This window comes from Mobula birostris, chromosome 25 (assembly GCF_030028105.1).
Source record: "Mobula birostris isolate sMobBir1 chromosome 25, sMobBir1.hap1, whole genome shotgun sequence".
Lineage (NCBI taxonomy): Eukaryota > Metazoa > Chordata > Chondrichthyes > Myliobatiformes > Myliobatidae > Mobula > Mobula birostris.
In genome coordinates, this window is record NC_092394.1 from 33,487,236 (window position 1) to 33,509,563 (window position 22,328).

Below are 22,328 nucleotides of genomic sequence, written 5' to 3' on the forward strand. Positions count from 1 at the left end.
TATTGTTACATGAAAGTACACTCACTATTCATGCACTTCAATTCCTTTTACACTATTTTTATTACAAAATCACCAGTTGCATCTCTTGACAGTGCAGGGTCTGTGGGAAATATGGAAAATTGATCTCTTCCTCTATTGGTTCCAGACAAGATTTATTTGCTGCTGTTGTAAAATTGACGTTGTGTACTTCAAGTTTGCTGCCAAGCGAGAAGAGTGGGTAGTATAAGAATCTAATTCAGCTGTATTGATCAAGTGCCAGGCATGGAACAGTGGTTGGACCTCTGCCTGTGAGTGGGAAGATCCTGGTTTTAAGCTCCAGTGCAGAGGTCTGAGCCAGCCCAACATTTTAGTGCTGCATTAAGAGAATTTGAGGTTCTTTCTTTAGAACAGTAAACCACAGGAACAGGCCCTTCAGCCCACGATGGCCATGCTAAACATTTAGCAAAATCCAACTAAACTGATGTAGTTTGAAATCAAGGATGTAGCTTTGATGCTTTATAAGGCACTGGCAAGGCCTCACTTAGAGTATTGTGAGCAGTTTTGGGCCCCTTATCTATGAAAGGATGTGCTGATATTGGAGAGGGTTCAGAGGAGGGTGATTCTGGGAATTAAAGAGTTAACAGATGAGGAATGATTGATGACTCTAGGCTTGTACTCACCAGTGTTCAGAAGAATGAGGGGAGAGCTCATTGAAACCTATTGAATGTTGAATGATGATAGAGTGGATGTGGAGAGGATGCTTCCTATGGTGGGGGATTGTTGGACCAGAGGGCACAGCCTCAGAATAGAGGGATGCCCATTTAGAATGGAGATGAGGAAGAATTCTTTATCCAGAGAGAGACAAATCTGTGGAATTCATTGCCAAAGACAGCTGTGGAGGCCAAGTAAGTCATTGGGTTTATTTAAGACAGAGGTTGACCGGTTTTTGATTAGACATGGCATAAAAGGCAATGGGGAGAAGGCTGGAGATTGGGGTTGAGGGACGAAATGAATCAGCCATAATGAAATGGCAGAACAGACTTGATGGGCCAAATGGCCTAATTCTGCTCCTATATCTTATGGTCGTACATCCCTCCTGCCTGCACTAACAGTAATACATATCCGTTCATTCCCTGCATATTGATGTGTCTATCTAAAATTCCTAAAATGCCTCTCTCATATTTGTTTCTGCTGCTACCTTGGCAGCTGGTTCCAGATGCCTGCCACTTGCTGTGCAAAAAAGTAAACTTGTTCTACTCATCTCCTTACACTTTCTCCTCTCAACTTAAATGCATGTCATCTAGTACTAGACATTTCTACCCTGGGGGAAAATGCTGACTGTCTATCCTATCAGTGACTATCACAATTTTATAAATTTTATTAGGAACAGCTTTTAACTTAAAATGTTCCCAGGGCAAAGAAAAGCAGAGAATCTTCCTCACGGATTATTCCAAAAGTAGACAAGCTGGTCATTAGCTCGCTGTACTTTGGGACTTTCCACAAGCTGCCATATTTTTTACATTGCAACAGTCAGTAAACATTGTAAGTATTTTATCGGCATGAAGCCTTTTGAAAGCCCTTTGGCTTAATAATAACAACAGTTATATAACAAGACAGCCCTATAACAACGCAGTTCTTTCTGTAACTGTCTGGTGATCTGTGTCTGCAATTGCTAATTGCAAGGCAGCACTTTAATGCCTCCCAGGTTGAATATCCCCCTGACATCCATAGTTGTAGTTTGCATTTGAAGAATAAATAAGTGTGTAGAAGTGTCAGATGGAAGGCAGTGGACAACAATAGGGAGAGGACAAAGCACTCCATCATAAATGTGCCCTTGAAGGAACAAGATTCAGTAAATTTGAATGAATTATGTGTGATGAGGCAGTTCTTTTACGTATTGAACTTGTATAGTGAAAATAATGATCCAGCAACAATGCAGAGAATTAACATACAACCTTATGGACTAGTCAAAATGCTATATTGCTTCTGGGCATCTGTGATGTTCCTGATGTATCAGATAATTGGGAACAAAAATAAAAACACTGGTTGGAAAGTTCCAGAAGGATACCTTGAGAGGCATAATAATGTAAAGTTTTAAGCAGAGGCATTTTGTTAGGACTATCCAGTACTGTACAGTAAGACCTCTGTTACCTTTGGTTTATATAGCACCATGAAAGTACTGAAAATCCCAAAGTCCATTACAGGTGTGTTAGCAACCAAGAGACAAAACACCACGAAAGTACACACATGCATTAAATTGCACTTCCTAAGGAGATTGAGGCAAGCAAGGCTCTCCCCCCCACCCCCCCAATTTAACTGAATTTTATAGGAGCACCTTTGAGAATTGAGAGAGTCCTGACAAGTTGCATCTTCATCTATAACAGGAGCAGCCAAGCATTGGACCAGAAGTCCATACAAAGGACTTTGAGGACAGCTGAGAGAATCATAGTTGTCTCCTTATCATTCATTAGGGACCTTCATCAGGAATGCTGTGTATGCAGGGCCCTTCGGATCCCACCCATCCATCCAGCATCCTCTTTGACTTTCTAGCACCAGGCAAGAGACTCCATTGCATAAAGACAAGAACGGTCAAGATGGGAAACAGTTTCTTCCCCCAGGCTATTAGGTTTCTGAGCTCCCTGCCACATGGCATTCACAGTGTCACCAATTAATCCGTTTTGTGCCCTACAAAATTTAATTTATGCACTTTACTGTGTTTATTTATGCATAATTTATATGTAGATTTTATCTCAACTTTCAAAAGTTATTGTGTGTTATATGTGTGCTATGTGTACTACAGTCCTTTACACCCTGGTTCGGAGAAACATTTTCTCGTTTGACAGTATACATGTGCCCTTGAAGGAACAAGATTCGGTAAATTTGAATGAGTCATGTGTGATGAGGCAGTTCTTTTACGTATCGAATTTGTATGGTGAAAGTAATGATCCAGCAACAATGCAGAGAATAAGTGACAATAAACTTGACTTGTTGTCAACAATTAACATTGTAATACTGTTTATACACAAAGTAATTGAAAATCCGAAAGCTATTGAGGATATTTTGCATTTTATAGATTTCAATATTTGCCCCTAGATTCCTATGGTATGATATGGTCATTAGAAAAACACTTACCTTAGCTGCATAAATAAATAAAATATACTGCTCAGTACCTCAATACAAGATACTTGGATCACAGTCATAGTGGTTGGCCATGTCACTCTTGAGGAGATACGGAGTGGAAAGTACCTCTCTTGATCACTAATTTGTGAGCTTGGTTCCAGATATCCAGTGAGTGCCAGGTTAGGCATGGCTGTTCTGTGACTGCAACTGATTACAGTTTCAACATTCACAGTCAAAAGATCACAGACACATTTAGCCATTTTGGAGAAGTTTTGGAATTCATCCTAGTAAAACCCAGTCCCTCATGATAATGGTGTAAATCTCTTTGTCTTTTATGAGTTTGAACTATTTTTCATTGAATCCATTTTACTCCACAACTTTTGAAATAACCTCCACTTGTGCAGCAATTTAAACAGAAAGCTACATGGGAACTAATTTATGCCTCCTCCTTGAAGTGTCAGTGCTGAATCTAATTCAGTATGCAAACACTTGTAGTTTGTGACATGATGTATGAAATGCTTTCTTTTGGCACCCACAATTGGTTGTTGTGCTTCTTACATCAATCAGTCCAAATGCACCATTTAAGAAGGATGACTTTACTGCTGCATTCTGCAACTGTTGTCTGTTCAGCATTTCAAGACTAATATTCTCTCAGTCATCACATTGTGTTTTGCTGACACTCAGATTGACTGTTGTGAAGTTGCCCTTATAAGTACCTTATTTAAGTCTGGGGAAAAGGACGTGGAGCAGTTTTGATCCCAGCAATGCAGAGCACGGGCAATATATTCTTGTCTTTTTCGTCAGGGAGATTCTTTCTCTTTTCAGATGAAGATGCGTGGGGAGGTGACAGAGTGGAACGAGTTAGATTGGGTTTTACTGAACTGTAAAAAGTGCACTTTCTGTTGGTGGTCCAGAGAAAATGATGATGGACAGAGCTGATATCTGTCTAGGACAGCAATGTACAGCCAAGGGCAAGGTTATAAACGCAGGAATCTTCTGACGATGGAAAATTATTCCTTATCCAATTGAATTTTGAAATATTTGAATTAAAAGAACATAACTGCTTTTTTAAAAGCCCTATTGAATTTTGGTTCTCTTGTAATCAGTGCCCTTGCCAAAGGTGACCGCATTTCATTTGGCTGGTGATAATCCCAAGGGCAAAATACAGATGAGGAAGAGTTAAAGTCATCAGAATGGGAAGGGAAGCTATTCCCCAGGGATGATCTGGCTTCAGTTGGATGGATAACAGTGAAGTTGTGCAAGGGTAGTCCCACTGAATTGGAAAATGAGAAAGACGTTGGAGGAGAACACTGTGATTGTCCTTGTCAATGGTTGTAAGGGATGTCGAGGAGAACAAGTGGGATAAAGCACCATGGTTATAGTTGGCGGATATTACTATGATTAAGACTGTTTCACTGCTTCTGTGAAAAGGAAAGCTCAACCTTAAACAACCTTGAATGAACAGGAGAAGTTGTTCCCTACAGTTTTTCAAAAGGAGGTCTGGTCAGCAGAGCTTCAGCTTATGTTAGAATCTACTGCAGTTGCAGCCAAGATTGAACATTTTGCATTAACTAAGCAGAAATTTTGTTGTAATCTTTACAGCAAACATACAAAAGTTTTATCCATTATATCATGAACACTACCTCATGGACGTGCTTTAATTTATAGCAATTATGATGCAAATGTCTTGTGTGCAGATAGGTACAGATTGAGTTTTCTCACTATTGAGATTATTTAGAATTTAATCAGAACAAACTTCCCTTCCCAGACACATTTCGCAGAACAGCATTATGATTAGTTGAGAAAACTGGAGTAGAATGATGTCAGGGTTGAGAAGGATTCATAATTTTCTTGTCCAAACACATTAAGTTAGTGTTAAGCACTTATGGCTTCAATAAACACATTAGGCCTCTAGCAACAGTTCCAATTTCTTGAAACCTCTTGAACAGGGATTGCAGCTAATTGCTTTCATTAATGTGCGATAAATGTCACAAGACTAGTAACGCCTCTTTTTCACATTTCCATTATTAATATTAAGATCTCTTTGGATAAGTAGAGACAGAGGCTATCACCAGAGAAACAACTGCCAATAAATTCTAGTGCACCAATAGGGTTATGTTGAATGCTACAGTCGCGGCAGTGAAGACCATTTTAACCCGAGTAAACTTCAGTGAGTCTGAGGTCTTGACTGGGCATTGAACATTTTTGCAGTTAAAATTGCAAAATTCAAAGTAAATATATTATAAAAGTACATATATGTCACCACATACTACCCTGAGATTCATTTTCTTGCAGGTATTCATGGTAGAGCAAAGAAATACAATAGAATCAATGAAAAACTACACACAAACAAAGACAGACAAACAGCCAATGTGCAAAACAAGACAAATCTGTCACCTGGCTCATTTCACGTTAGTGGTTGTCAGTCCCAGATTTATTTAGTATGGATTGTTGTTGGAAGCTGAAGGGTGGGGGATACTCTGGGTTGTAATCAGACAGCAGTAACAGGTATCAAGGTGTATTTCAGGATTAGGAATATGATGCTGGGTAGAGACCAGAATTGGGGTGTGTCAAATTATTTGTTATTTGATCACCTTGCAGACCTTACAGCTTGGTATTCCATCTTTTCACTAGGATGGCATACTCCAAGTTTGCCTGCAGTATATTACGCAGGGGATGATGTCATGCTCTGCAGTCCTTGACATGGAAATAATGTTGGGCTTGCAGGAGTGACTAACATTGAAATGCCTGGTTGAATTTTCTGAGTATACAAAATGACTTGGAAATGATGATTGCAATGTTTCACTCTGAAAAATATTGATTTTCTACTGCTTAGTGCTGAAAAGAAAAACAACATTATGCAATTGAATTGCTCTTCCCCAGTAGAAAATTTACAGTCACTAAATGATTTAAGTATTTGCATTTTTCACGGTAACATTGATTTGATTTTCTGGAAAGCTGCCACTCCTGAGCCAGGATGTTGTCATATTTGTGCTGTGTGTGTGTGGTCCCATAGGAATTTAGATTACACGTGCTCATTTCCCAACAGGACGTAGAGTCGTGGATTTGGACTGAGTGTGAAGCACAGATTGAAGGTTCATGGAGCAGTATGCTGCATCATCTAGTTTTCATGAAAATAGTTATTGATCCTGAAAGGTACTGAGTTCATGATAAAGGACACTACCTTGTGCAGAGCTGGTCTTTCAGTCCAACAGCTCACGTAAGCACTTATTCTTAAAGTGGGTCCTCTACTGACCCATTTCCTTTAGATCTCTTGTGTTTTATTTCCATCACAATTTACTCAGTTTCTCCCTGTTATGATATTCATATTAATTGAGTGAAATTCCACTTTCTTATCCCTTGATTCTTGATCATTGATTTGGGCAGCAGGGTAACGTAGCCAGAAAAGAGCAATCAGTGATCAGCGTTCAATTCCCAAAGCTTTTGTAAGGAGTTTATATGTTCCTCCTGATCCTCCAGTTTCCTTCCACATGATAAAGACCTATGGATTAGGGTTCGTAAGCTTTGGACTTGCTATGTTGGCATCAGAAGCATGACAATACTTGGGGACTGACAGAAATGATGCATTTCACCCTATGTTTTGATATACAAGTGACAAATAAAGCAAGATCTTTATTAACCTTACAGAGTCACGTGGAATGGAAACAGGCCCCCTGGCCTATCAACTACATGCTTACCATCAAGTGCCTAGGTACATTAATCTGATACTAATGTCCCACACTTCCACCAATTTCCTTCCCCAGTCTCAAGTCAACTACTCACCTGCTTTCTCAGGACATTTAATAATGGCTGTGTGTACCGTCCACATTGAAACATGACAGACTGGAAACCTTTTAAAATTTAAAAAAAAATCTCCATCTGGTCACCATATTTTTCCAGAGAGGAGAACCCGACTGTAAGCTATACCCACATCATCACTGTAAATCATTTAGTCCTTTCTCCAATGTTTCTCCAATCTTTATTGAGACCAGAACTGTGCAAAATGCTGTTAACTATCACTGAACCAACGATCTTCTTTTGAAGTCACTTCTCTGTTCTTGGATTCCATTGTAACTTTATCCCAATAGGATGTGTTACATTCTATGTTAAGTACAACTCTGGTAGGGCAAGAGACAGCATGCCCTGGAGAATATCATGTTGCCCACACCCAGTCTTGGTGTAGATGTGAAGAGGCTATTTTATTTCACTTGGGTGGTTAGAGCAAAGTTGGAGAGCAAACGTTTACAGGGCCAAATCACAAGCTGTCTCTAGGAGCCATGCGTCTGTTTTCTATCTCATTTATATTCTGTGTTGCACATTTACTATGGTGGGTAGGCACATGGGGGGGTGGCATGGTAAATAGTGAAGGGAATAAGTTTTGTTTTCATGATTTTTTTGGCAGTTTAGAGCAAGGGACTGCCGGGTGTAATATCTTTGTTCACCACTTAATTACATTTGAAATCACTTAACTCTACTTAACTTCGTTTAAGTACATTTAATATTGCTAATTTTACTTTCATTAGTTTTATTGTTTCAAGATAAAGGATCAAATATATTTCTTTGAATTTTGAAATTATTATTGGATTGGATCAGAACCCTTGTCATACAGTATAACTCCTTGTGTTTGGTCTCCAACAGTTGGATTGTTCCATTAGCTGCTACACTGTCCTTGCAGTTATAATAGAGCCTCCTTTCAGAGAAGTGGTCTCAAGTAATGAATTAAAGTTACTAAAAATGAAAAGAAAATGAAGATACTTTAAATCTGAAATTAAAGTAGAAAGTGCAGGAAATACTTTGCAGGTCAGGCAGTGTTAGTGGTGAGAAAAACAGAATGGACATTTCAGTTCAACAATCCTTCGTCATAACCGCAAAACTGAGAAAAACAAACAGCTTTTAAGTTGCACACAGGGAGGTGGGTAGAACGAAAGGAAAGTTGTTCAATGCAGTCTAATTAAGAAATGAATGAGGGAGAAAAAAGATCTATAAAGCATGCTTGCACTTTTTTTTAATATAGGTACCCGTTAGTCTCATGAGACAATGAATTTGCGCCTTGGAAGGTTTCCAGGGCGCAGGCCTGGGCAAGGTTTATGGAAGACCGGCAATTGCTGCAAGTCTCCCCTCTCCACGCCACCGATGTTGTCCAAGGGAAGGGCATTAGGACCCATACAGCTTGGCACTGGTGTTGTAGCAGAGCAATGTGTGGTTAAGTGCCTTGCTCAAGGACACAACACGTTGCCTCAGCCAAAGCTCGAACTAGTGACCTTCAGATCAGTAGATGAATGCCTTAACCACTTGGCCACACGCCAACACTTGAAGTGTTGCACAATGCTTGCAGTATGATGTACTAAAGCTGGAAGTAGCTGGAAGTGTGAAGTAAAAGAGAACCCTGGAAAAAGACTAGCAAATGAGGCAGTATCTATAGAGTAAGAAAAACAGTTAATGTTACTAGCTACCTCTAGTACGAAGAACAAAGGGCTGGTTATCAGAAATTTCTGCATTTAACATTGTGTCTTGAGAGTTACAACATAACACTATGCTCTGATGTTGGTATCTCTGGACCTCAGTGGCAACATGTAGTGTGAATCCATTCATTTTAACAGAGGGGAGTGGAGAGCACAGTGAGTCCATTCATTTTAGTGGAGAGAAATAAATGCATGCAATCCACTTATTATATTTGTATTTGTTTAGTTATTTCCATTTTTAATTGATTAAAATGTTCTTAACTTGTTTCATTGTAATTTGTTTATGCTAAGTCAATTTTTTAATTGATTCACTGATTTTTAATAGATTTTGAAATTTGGGGACGTTTGGAACTGTTCATCATCATTGACAGGATTTAGCCAATGGCTTGGCTTTGTCATTCATCAGGTAGATCAGCTTCTTTGGATAGAATTTGATCTGTTCCAGCCTCCCCCCTTTCCTTCATTTGCCAACATATTGTACCACATGCCTCCATTGCAGAGGGTCTCGTTGATTAACATTGGGACTGCTGCACACAGCAGGTCTGTAGTGGCAAATGTATTAACTATTTGATTTAACAAATAGTCAATATTGCAAACAAAACGCTGGAGGAACTTAGTGAGTCAGGCAGTATCTGTGGAGGGAAATGGACCTTGGTCGTTTCAGATCGATACCCTTCATCTGTTTGCTGCTCGGGGGTCCAAAATCTGCACTCTTATGACTTTAGTCAATAGTAAATATGTTTAGTGTCAGCTTGCCACTGGCACTGATTCATGGCCCAATTGTTTTTTTTCCTTTCTGCGGTATCCTAAATATTCACAAAGCTTTGCATTTTTCTGTAAAATACTGTATTCTAGACCTCATCTCTTCATCTTGCAGATAATTTGTCAATGTTGCAAGCATTTTGTTCTAGTTTTAACATTATGATTTATGCAGTGGTTGAAACAGTTGTGTTAAAATAATACAAATTGCTCATTGCAATTCGAGCATAAAATTCTTCAAGATTTTGCTTTTCTACAGTGACCCTGGTCCTGTTGTTCTTTGGCCGTGCCTGTTCCAAAGAGCAGCTGTGTGTTTAAGAAATACGTGAACTCGAACTTCTCACCTTACCCTGTTCCAGAGCTTTCTTTCTTTGTTGGTTGTCACTGCTCTTGCAGGTCATGTAAATTCTTAGAGTGTGTCTTCAGGCTTTATTTTGTTTTAATAATAAATCTGTTCTGTTTGCCCTGTGCCAGGCAGGCACTGGAAGAGCATTAAATTATGCAGACACACCAGGGATCATGCGAGCTATTGTTCGGCATTGTATCTGTACACAGCACACACTGACAGTGTACTTTATCAGCAGTGCAGACCTGGTAAATATCTCTCTGACCAGTTCTTAAATACATTTCCAATGAATGTCAAGCTCTTAAATTAGATGGTACTTCAAAAAGGCTAAAGTGCCATTCTTTTTATTGTGGAACTTATTCACCCCATCCTAAGGACATTTGCGAAGGACAATGTTATGAAACTTAAAATCATCAGTAGGAATGGTATAAAGACATCCACTTGTGAGCCATCTGCAGCAGTCTTCCTCTCATATTTATTAAGTAGGAAAGCACTACTTAACTGATAAATGGCTAGGAGATTTGGTCAAAATAGCTGCACCATGGTGATGTGTATAGCCCTCATGGCAATGAGCAGAGGCTCCAGAGGGAAGAAAGGCACCATTTTATTTAAACAGCGGTTTTCATTGCCCCTGCATGCCCCAAAGTGCTCTAAAGCAAGTCAAGCACTTTAAATGCAATTGCCATTGTAACCTAGAAGTCAGGGCAGCCAGATTTTTGCACAGCAAGTTCCTACAATTAGCATTGTAATAAACATCGGCCTGGGAGAGAAATGTTCTGCAGTGATTGGGTGGGAACTTGTATCTTTCTGGGCTGTATGGTAAATGCTGCCTGAAAGGTGGAGGAGAGTGAACTATGTATATTCGTCCATGTGGAATCTGAATCAGGCAAGTTCTGAAGAGAGGTATTGTCCATTAAGGCCAATCCCTTAGGCTCTGACCCTACACGATTGGCCCAATTTGTTTACCCCAATTTTCTTTTTCTAAAGTTATTGCTGAAGAGAAAATGAATCACAGTTCCCTGAGGAATTTCTTTAGCCAAAGAGTGGTGAATTTGTGGAGGCCCAGGTCATTGGATATATTTAAGGTAGAGGCTGATAGATTCTTCATTAGTCAGGGAATGAAGGGATACGGGGAGAAAGCAGGAGTTTGGGGTTGAGAGGGAAAATGGATTAGCCATGATGAAGTGGTGGAGCAGACTTGACAGGCCACATGGCCTAATTCTGCCCCTGTATATTATGATCTTCTGGTCTTCCCTGTAAATACGATGCTCAAAACATACTGACTGAAAGCTATAACCTTCTCAACATCTGTTTTTCTTTTATAATTTTGTATCAATATTCAGATAGAGCTTGGCTCTCCCATTCAATTTACTTTATTAACCTCAAGGATGCTCAGGAATGCGTAGATCCATTCAGCCTTCCATTTGTTATTTACCTGTAAAATATTGGATTAGTCCATCAGACTGTAGACGGCCTACTGAGTAGGTTGGAAAAGTGTTCAGCTCAGCGGTTTTTCAGTCCTTCCTGGTCTTTGATCAGGTTCGACCCGTCAGGTGACAGCAAGGGGGAGCATCCTGATTTGGAAGGACCATGAACTGACTTTATGGTGCTGAAGAACTCTCTGGTGGCATGCATGTCTACATAGTGTTCCACCTGCTCAGCCTTTCTCTGCCACCACTCGCCCTACATTTCTCACAGTTCTGCCTGTACTTTGGACTGCAGGTGTTTAAACTTGTCTTTCTTTGAGACAGGTGATGGGTCATTCTGCCAGTCTGCATAGGCCTTGTTCTTGGCCTGAAGGGCTGCTGAAATGGTCTCATGGTTTTCATCAAACCAGTCTTGATGCACTCGGGTTTTCAGTCGGAGTACATTTGTTGTAGTCTGCATGATGACATCTTTGAACTGCGTCCACTTTTCAGAACAGGTTTCCACAAGCAGTGAATTGCCAGAGAGTTTTTCATTAAGTACATCTCCAAAACATTGGACTTGACCTGGGTCTTGCAGTCTGCCGATGTTGAATGACACTCTGATGGTCTTTGGTTGCTTACGATGCAATGGGGCTATGTGCAGGTTGAGGACTGACCGAACCAGCCTGTGATCTGTCCAACACTCAGCACCTCATATGGCCCGGCTGATGGTGATGTCTTGAAGGTCACGCTGGAATACTATGACATAGTCGAGTAGGTGTCAGTGTTTGGACCTGGGATACATCCAGGTTGTTTTGTACTTGTTTGCAAGTCTGAACATCGTGAACACCTGATGCCTTACAGCAGATCCTTCAGCAGCCAGTCTTGGATGACCTAGACCAGCCGCCCTCTACTGATGAGATCAAGAAAGCGATCTCGCAGATGAACTCAAATAAAGCAACAGGGCAGGATGGCATTCCTGCCGAGATCTACAAAGCATTAGGCCCAAATGCCTTATAGGAGTTCCAAGACATCCTGGAAGACATCTGGATCACAGAGGAGATGCCTGACGACTTCTGCAAACCCTCATTGTGGCTCTCTGCAAAAACAAGGAAAGCAAATCAGACTGCGGAAACTACAGGGGTATCTTCGTCAGTGTCCTGATGAAGGATCTCAGCCTGAAACATCGACTGTACCTCTTCCTACAGGTGCTGCCTGGCCTGCTGCGTTCCACCAGCGTTTTATGTGTGTTGCGGGGTATCTCACTGCTGTACATTGAGGGCAAGATTTTTGTCCGCATTCTCCTGAATAGACTTGTCACTGTCTCGGAAAAGAACCTCCCGGAGGTGCAATATGGCTTTCAGCCAGAACAGAGTACAGTAGACATGATATTTGCCATGAGGCAAGTCCAGGAGAAGTGCATCGAGTAGAACAAGCCTCTTTACTCTGTCTTCATTAACCTGACAAAGGCATTTGACACTGTAAATAGGGAGGCTCTCTGGATCATCCTGAGATGTTACGGATGCCCAAGAAAATTCGTGAAGGTGATTCAGCTGCTCCACGATGGAATGACAGGACAGGTCCTTTGCAGTGGTGATACGTCAGCTGCATCTGCCATTTCCAATGGGGTGAAGCAGGGCTGTGTACTAGCCCCAGTCCCGTTCAGTCTGTTCTTCACTTGCATGTTGTCACATGCTGTCTAAGGTCTGAAGGAGGGAGTGTACATCAGGTACCGATCGGACGGCTCTCTCTTTGACCTTCGCCGCTTGAACGCATGGACGAAGTGCCTCCATACAGTCATTCAAGAAACCCTCTTTGCTGATGACTGTGTGCTCCTGGCGCACAAAGACAGTGATCTACAGTTGATGCTGAACAAATTCTCAGACGCTGCTACGCCCTTTGGCCTGACTATCAGCCTGAACAAGACTGAAGTACTTCACCAGCCCATGCCAAACACCAACCCCATGGAACCAAAAATCACTGTTGACGACACCCAGCTGACAAATGTAAACAGCTTCAAGTACTTGGGAAGCATCATCTCGAGTGATGGGTCTTTGGACAAAGAAATTGACTCCAGGATCAGCAAGGCCAGCCGGGCTCTGGGGAGGCTGCGTACCAGAGTGCTCAATCAACACGACGTCCGCATCTCCACAAAGTTTAAAGTCTACAGAGCTGTGGCCATCCCTTCTCTCCTATATGGATATGAAACCTGGACTCTGTACCAACGACACATCAAACAACTGGAGAAATTTCACATGCGCACCCTCCGCTCCATCCTTGGCATTCGTTGGCAAGACCGTGTCTCCAGCCTGGAGATCTTGGATCGCGTGGAGTCCACCAGCATTGAGTCCCTGATCATCAGAGCCCAGATGCGGTGGGTGGGACACGCCATCAGAATGGACGACCACCGTAACCGGAGACCGGAAAGAGACCTCAAGATCGTCCACGCAAGCGCTACAAAGACGCTGTGAAGGAAACCCGACGCTACTGTGACAACCAGCCAAGGGAACTAGAAGCTGCAGCTGCTGTTCGAACCCACTGGCAAGCCCTGTGCTAGGAAGCCTACACCAGTTTTGAAGACAAGTGCTGCCAAAAACTGATGGAAAACATGAGCGGCGTCACAAAACAGCAGCCATAGTTATTACAACAACGGACTTCCAGTGCCCCTATTGTGCTAGACTCTGCACTTCCAGACTGGGACTGCAGAGCCACCTCCGTGTCCACAGATGAACTGCACAATGGTGTGTCTTCTTCAAATCCAAAGGACTATCACAAAAATCCATCAGACTGCAAACAAAGGTGCAGGGTTTGGCCATTTGGCCCATTGAGTCTGCTCCACCATTCAATTATGGTTGATTTTTTTTCAGACCCATTCCCCCTGTATCCCTCAACCCCCTTACCAATCAGGAACTTATCAATCTTTCTCTTAAGTACACACAATGACTTTGCTTCTGCAGCTTATGTGACTGAAAATTCCACAGACTCACCAACTTCTGGCGAAAGAAGTTCCTCCTCATCTGACTTCTAAAGGGACTGAGGCTGTGTCCTCGGACCCAAGACTCTTTCACTGACGGAAGCACTGAATTGTGAAATAAAATTTAAAACAATGAACAATGCATATTCTGAAAGTATGAATTTATTCCTGTATCTATTTGTAATTCCTAGCGTACACCTCTGAAATTGGGTGGAGATTTGGGACTTCTGAGTAGAGGCACAGTCATGAATTTCACAGTGGTGATTGCTGATCCCAGGACTCATACACGTCCCATTGTCCTCATCCCTCATCACTACTTATTTTAAAGCTACAATCTGCTGGATCTCAGTGGGTCAAGCAGCATCTCTGTGGAAAAGGAATGGTTGATAATGTGGTTGAAGCTCTGCTTTTTTAAAAATTGGATTTAAGGAAGGGTTTCTGGGGGAGATTTTGTGGAAAAATGCATCTCCTCCTCCTGCCCCCCCTGATTTCAATAGTCACTCTTGACACTTTACTGCATTTAAGGTGTAACATTATTTCAGAAGGGCCCTTTTCCTTCAGCTCAGTACTCCACTTGTTTTTAGTCAGTGGCAGGAAATAAAATGCAGCCGATTATGTCTTTAATTCTTTGTGTGCTTGGCAGCTTCATTTGATTTAAGAGATACATATTTGATTTCCATTGTTCATTGTCACAATGAGTGGTGATGGAAAATGTATTTTGAAGAGGATTATGATAGCTGTTCAGCTTAATTGAGCTAATCCAGAGACGAGTGCAAACTGAAGAGGAAAAAATATTTTGCAAGATGCGATTAATGTTCCTTACTTCAGATTTTTTTTACTACTAGGTACTGGAAATGCCAGTATTTGTGTATTTTTTCACTGCAGATCAATATTCTGAGTAACTGTTGTTATACCTGTGGCTGCTGTTTGTTATTTTAATAAATCTATCTTGTGGTTAGCAGCCCAATCATGGTCAATTGTGTTATACTACTTCATTAAGTTAGGAAGATATCAAGAGAGCATGTAATGTTTCTTGAAAACTAAATCTGAGCATTATTGTCAGTACTTTGGACAGATTACATAATAAGCTCTCAAACCTGAACCAGTCACTCCCCCATTTAAGGGAAGCTAAGCTCCCTTTCAGAACTGATGTTTGCCACAGAGCACAACATAAATATTTCAGTCAAACCCAAAATGTAACATTTGTGTCCAAATAATGAGGATAATTTGGTTCTTCAAATTAAATCTGGCCACTATTGAGGGATTCATAGCGACTGATTTTGGACACTTCCATCCAATTGTGTTCTGTAACAAAGTTTACTGACTTGCCCACCACAATAACACAGATGAGTGGAGAAAGAGAATTAACTGGTTGGTACCTGAAGGAACCAGATTGCTTCACTTTCCTCTGTAATTCAGACAAGTTGAATCTTAGTGTGCAGCTGTTCATCATTAGTCTTGTTTATATGAAGGCTTTAATTCCACTTCCATCCCTATTAAGCTTTATTTAGCTTAATAAGAGCTGTGCAAAATGGTATTTAGTCTTAATTAACATCAAATTCAAACCCTACTTTCCTGGAAGTTGGAGTAATTCTTTAACTCCTTTAGTACCTGTTGGGGATATTCAATTTACAAACGATTTACTTTGTCCCTCAAAGTGTTTTAGCTGTATTATTTAGGTGAACACTTTGGCCACGTTTTGGAGACCAAGCTCATTCAAACACCAACGAGATGAACAATGGCTTCATTTGGCAGTTTGGCAAGATAGGGTTGCTGTTGAGGCTCGGGATAACATTTGCTCTTTTTCATGTAATACACCCAGACTCTGAACCAGGGGTGAAATTCAGAACACACTTTCCACTCTCTTCGTCTCACTTGATCCCACCACTTTGATCATCTGCTGAAATCTTTTACCACACCATTGTTGTTCATGTGATTACTCCAGTACGCTCTGCACGTCTCCCATATTCTGCACTCCACCAAAAGTCATTGTGCTTATAACTAACATCATCCTATGTGCCCATCACTCATCCTTACTGATCTACCTCAGTGAAATAATGCTATGATTTTTAAGTACTCATGTTTATTTCTGAACATCTGTGTTTCTCCTTTTTATGTAATCATCTTTCCTCAACCCCATATGAGGTGCATTTGCAATCCCTATGCTTTCAAAAGTCACTCTAATTTCTCATCAGAATCAAATCTCTTTATATTTCTTTCTTCCTTTAAGACGCAACTTAAAATCAGTCCCTGCCACTGCCTGTAAGGATTTCTTTCGTTCTTCCTGTGACTGCATGGGTTTCCTCTGGGTTCTTTGGTTTTAGTCCATAATCCAAAGACATACTGGTTGGTAGGTTAATTGGCTGTTGTAAATTGCCCTGTGATTAGGCTTAAATTGGGGGTTGCTAGGTGGCATGACTCAAAGGGCCGACTCTATGCTGTATCTCAATAAACAAATAAGGCTTGGTCACCTGTTCCCTGACAGGAAGTTTTGATTGCTTGCATTCCTGTGAAGTGCATTGGCATATTTTGCTGAGTTCAAGGTGAGTCCTTGAGCAAAGTACACCGTGGTCTTGAAATCATTGGAAATAATGGTGCTAATACACAGCAAGCCAAAATATCTCATACAACACGCTGGAGGAACTCAGCAGGTCGGGCAGCTGGGAACGAAGGGTCTCAGCCCAAAATGTTAACTGTTCATTTCCACGGATGCTGCCCGACCTGCTGAGTTCCTCCAGCTTGTTGTGTATGTTGCACATGTTGCTTTGACCCCAGCATCTGCAGAGAACTTTGTGTGTTAGCCAAAATATCTGAAACTCTGCTGCTTGTATACAGACACGTACAACCTATTTGTGGCCAGTTCTTTTTTCGGAGTTTATCCCCTCAATCACTCCAGCAGTTATACATTCCACCAAATCCCTTCCCCTTTGACCAAGCCTTTTGGACACCAGTCTTAATCTTTTCTCTTCAGCTTCAAGTCAAAATTTTCATGAGTTATCCTCCTCTGAAACACCTTGAGAGAATTTTCCACATGAAATGTTTTCCTAAGTGCTATTTATCATGCTGATCTAATCTAGACAATAGTTAACTCCTGTCAGGTATTTTTCACTCATTGGTGCAGGAATTGAACTGGTTATGTTCAGCTGTTTCTAGCCTGATTACAGTTTGGGATACTTTGCTTTGTTTAAAATACAAACATCTGTTCTTTTGGTGGCAAGGGTCAACTGTGCATAAAAGCCTGTAGATGCTCCAGTTCTACATATGATGTTGCTTTATAGTTTTTGAGGGATGGAACAAAATGAAAAGCTGAAAAACATCACTTTTGGTGATGCTTAATAGTATGAAAGGCTTAAAAGTCATACTTGATGTTTTGGAATATCAGCTTCAGAATATTAATCCCTCTGTCAGTGTAGGTACAGTTTTTCAATAAGCTTTTATTTATGCTGACCTTATTAGTTCGGATTTATAACACAAAAACTTAAAAGTTTTTGAGAAACAAATTAATGAAGAGAGGTAAATCTGCCTGATAGTTCCCAAAAGGGTTAACACGAGGAAATCTGCAGGTGCTGGAATTTCAAGCAACACACATAAAAGTTGCTGGTGAATGCAGCAGGCCAGGCAGCATCTCTAGGAAGAGGTACAGTCGATGTTTTGGGCTGAGACCCCTTGTCAGGACTAACTGAAAGAAGAGCTAGTAAGAGATTTGAAAGTGGGAGGGGGAAGGGGAGATCTGAAATGATAGGTGAAGACAGGAGGGGGAGGGATGGAGCCAAGAGCTGGATGTTGATTGGCAAAAGGGATATAAGAGGATCATAGGACAGGAGGCCTGTGGAGAAAGAAAAGGGGGAGGGGGGAAGCCCAGAGGATGGGCAAGGGGTATAGTGAGAGGGGACAGAGGGAGAAAAAGAAGAGCGAGAAAAAGAATGTGTGTCTATAAATAAATAAATACCAGATGGGGTATGAGGGGGAGGTGGGGCATTAGTGGAAGTTTGAGAAGTCAATATTCATGCTATCAGGTTGGAGGCTACCCGGACGGAATATACGGTGTTGTTCCTCCAACCTGAGTGTGACTTCATCTTGACAGTAGAGGAGGCCGTGGATAGACATATCAGAATGGGAATGGGACGTGGAATTAAAATGTGTGGCCACAGGGAGATCCTGCTTTTCCTGGCGGACAGAGCATAGATGTTCAGTGAAACGGTCTCCCAGTCTGCGTCGGGTCGCGCCAATATATAGAAGGCTGCATCAGGAGCACCGGACACAGTATATCACCCCAGCCGACTCACAGGTGAAGTGTCGCCTCACCTGGAAGGATTGTCTGGGGCCCTGAATAGTGGTGAGGGAGGAAGTGTGAGGGCATGTGTAGCACTTGTTCCGCTTACAAAGGTAAGCGCCGGGAGGGAGATCGGTGGGGAAGGATGGGGGGGACAAATGGACAAGTGAGTCACGTAGGGAGCGATCCCTGCGGAAAGCAGAGAGACGGGGGAGGGAAAGATGTGCTTAGTGGTGGGATCCCGTTGGAGGTGGCGGAAGTTACGGAGAATAATATGTTGGACCTGGAGGCTGGTAGGGTGGTAGGTGAGGACCAGGAAAACTCTATTCCTAGTGGGGTGGTGGGAGGTTGGAGTGAGAGTAGATGTGTGTGAAATGGGGGAGATGCGTTTGAGAGCAGAGTTGATGGTGGAGGAAGGGAAGCCCCTTTCTTTGAAAAAGGAGGACATCTCCCTCGTCCTGGAATGAAAAGCCTCATCCTGAGAGCAGATGCGGCGGAGACGGAGGAATTGCAAGAAGGGGATGACATTTTTGCAAGAGACAGGGTGAGAAAAGGAATAATCCAGATAGCTGTGGGAATCAGTAGGCTTATAGTAGACATCAGTAGATAAGCTGCCTCCAGAGACAGAGACAGAAAGATTTAGAAAGGGGAGGGAGGTGTCGGAAATGGACCAGGTAAACTTGAGGGCAGGGTGAAAGTTGGAGGCAAAGTTAATGAAGTTAACGAGCTCAGTATGCGTGCAGGAAGCAGAGCCAATGCAGTCATCGATGTAGTGAAGGAAAAGTGGGGGGCAGAAAGGGTTAAAAGGTTTCCTTTAAGTTGAGGGAATGTAACATTTTAATTTGATGTTAATTATGACCGAGCACCATTTTGACCCAATTAGTTCTATGAGTCTTCTCCAATTCTACTGATGGAATATTCACAGCATATCCTTCTTTTCCTGTGTTTCCTATCTAGCATCCCTGCAGTTATATTGTTTTCTTCAACTATTGTCTATGTAAAGGATTTTTTCTTTTTCCTTTTTGGTTTTATTATGCTGTTTAAAGTCTTGAATGCAATAGCTTGCGAGTGGATTATGGTTATTGCCACCTTGACCACTTGTTGAAGGTATTGAATAAATTGACATTAATTAAAACAAGAGGAGGAATTACTAACAGCATGATATTCTAATTTTTAGGCAGGTTGAAGAGGTGTTGGTTTTGCTTTGGATCATGAGCAGTAAATGACAGTGCACTTATTAATTAAGCTACCACGAATATCCCTTCAAAAGGAAACAGTGAATACTCCCAAACTGAAATTTCTTGATAGATGGAAATAATATCAGAAATGGTGGCATTTTCTGCATTGCTAATAATTGTGAAACATGAAGATATTTGACAGTTTAAAATAAATAGCAGTTGGAATCATATAGGCTTTTTGGAAATAGTGGAAGTGTTGAGTGAATTCTAAAACATGAGATTCACAGAGTTGTAATTGATTTTATAATTGAGCTGACTTGACCTTGCTGTTGAAGTGTGATTTATATTAAAAAAATTCTACTATTTTGTTTTGGTTAGGTGGGTAACAAAGCACCAACAAACAGATTGCCATAATTTCAAGTATTGTAGAAAACTGAAAAAATCTCTCCCTCAAGTAGCCTGTCTTGGTATTTAATAAGAATATTTACTTTATAGGACCATGTTCTCTCTTTTAATGCTGCCTATTTGTAGAATGGGCATCTTGTTCCACAAAGGCCCAGGGGAATTGCTGATGGATCAGTTGAGCTCACAAAGCAAATGTAATGGAAAAATCTATGTAATAAAATGGACTATTGGGCTGCTGCACTCAATTCAGAATGACTGGCCTTATGAAAAATATACTTGATAAGCTTTCTTTGAATTTGAGATGCGAGATAAATCTGCCTGGCCTTTCTGTTATTGTGATATGGCAGGCCTTATATTACATGGTTGTTTTTTTCTCTCCCATTCCCAGCAGAAGCAAGCTTACTAGCTTGTCTCTGTAGTATGAGGAGACTCAGCAGAGATTAAGAGCTGACTTTCAGTGGTGCCATGCTTGCTGGCATCCCAGATGAAATGTGACAGGCCGTGGTAGTGAAAAATTGGTATAGAAGAGGCCACTGTCGATGACCCAGCAGAAGGACCCTCTGCAAAGTGTTAGTGGGTTGGAAGGGAAATATTGCTTAGGAATGAGATAGAGGGTCAAAGATTTCTATTCTTGGAGGACTCTTGGCTCAAAGGAAAAATTATAGAAGTAATAACTTGTTATATTTTAGACACCTACTGTTCTTTAATCCAGATTATAACAATTGTAATCCAGTAGTGAGGTAGTTAAAATTTCAGATTAAAACTGCAGCCATGCACTTAATGATGTGAACAGAACCTTGTAGAGTGATTCCACTAAGAAGGGTGGTGGCCAAGATTCTTGGAATTCCTGGCTTCTGGTAAAGTGGAGTGGGGGTTTAAAATTAACTCTCACTCTATTTCAGACAAGGTGCTTGTATTTATGATGACATTGATCTTAAAGCGTAAAGCTTCTTTTAAGAAAATAGAGTTTAGGAAATCATTCAGTGTGGTAATATGTCTTCAGCATTCTACTTATCATTTCCCATCTATTCTCTTGCTGTAATCTAAATTAAAGGAAATCTGATGCATTATTCTCTTGCATTAGACTGATCGTTTCACGTTGATCAACTCTGAGCACATGGTATGAAAGTAAAATCCCTTGAAAATATTGTTATGAAATATTTATGTACAGGCTGTTACGAGTGACAGGAGGCCATGAAATTAAGTCCCACTTCACAATATGAGCATGTGATCTAAGATGATATTACCAGTGCTGTCCTTAAGGAGAGGTGCTCTGTCAAAGGTGTGATGTTTTGGATTTGTTTATGAACCAAGGCTCCATCTACTGAGTCAGACGGATGTAAGTGATTTCCTGGAGATGCTTGAAGAATTGAGGCATTCACCTGGAATTCTAGAACACATTTATCTCTCAACCAGCATAATACATACATACACACACATACACACACTCACTCTTCTCTTCTTCTCTCTTCTCTCTCTCTCTCTCACTCACTCACTCACTCACACACACTCACTCCCTCACACACCAGCATGGCCATTTTTCCCTTAAAATCAAGTCAAGTCAAGTCACTTTTATTGTCATTTCGACCATAACTGCTGGTACAGTACACGGTAAAAACGAGACAGCGTTTTTCAGGACCATGGTGCTGGGTGAAACAATACAAAAATTACACTGAACTACTTAAAAAAAACAACACAAAACTACACTAGACTACAGACCTACCCAGGACTGCATAAAGTACACAAAACAATGCAGGCATTACAATAAAGAATAAACAAGACAATATGCACCATGCATATAATAAAAAGTAATTTTTATTTTGTAACTAGTCATAGAGTCATACAGCACAGAAAGAGGCCCTTCCTCGCACTACATTCATGCTTGATGTTGTATATGGCGTGGCATGGTAGTGTAGCGGTTGGCACAGCAGTTTGCAGTCACCTGTAACTTTGGGCTTCAATTCTCACTACTGTCTACAAAGAGTTTGTACATACTCCCCACGATCCTATGGGTTTCCTCTGGATGCTCCGGTTTCCTCCCAAATTCCAAAGAATGTGAGGTTAGAGAGCTAGTGAGTATGATGGGTCTGGAAGCCTGGCGTCACCCAGTACAATTCTCATGAATTTGATTTAATGCAAATGACACATTTCACTACGAGTCAATGTTCATGTGACAAATTAAGCTAACCTTATAAAGTAAATTATCTTGTATCCAAAATATTCATATTTATCTGTAGTCTTCTCTTGTTCTGTATACTTCCCTTCATGAAATATACACAGCTCTTGAAAATAAAAATAAACTGCAGTTGCTGGAAATATAAAAATTTTTAAAAAATCCTGCTGGAAACACTCAGCAGGTCAGGCTGCATCTGTGGGAAGAAAAGGAGAGTTAATGTTTGAAATTGAGAAATTGAAAACCCTTCATT

At 41.1% G+C, this 22,328-nt stretch overlaps 1 protein-coding gene across 9 annotated transcripts in view; it reads left to right on the forward strand.

Annotated features, from left to right (window-relative positions):
- auts2a (activator of transcription and developmental regulator AUTS2 a) overlaps positions 1 to 22,328 on the forward strand; it is a 1,190,979-nt gene that overhangs the window by 304,441 nt on the left and 864,210 nt on the right. The gene's annotated exons all lie outside the window — the stretch shown is intronic.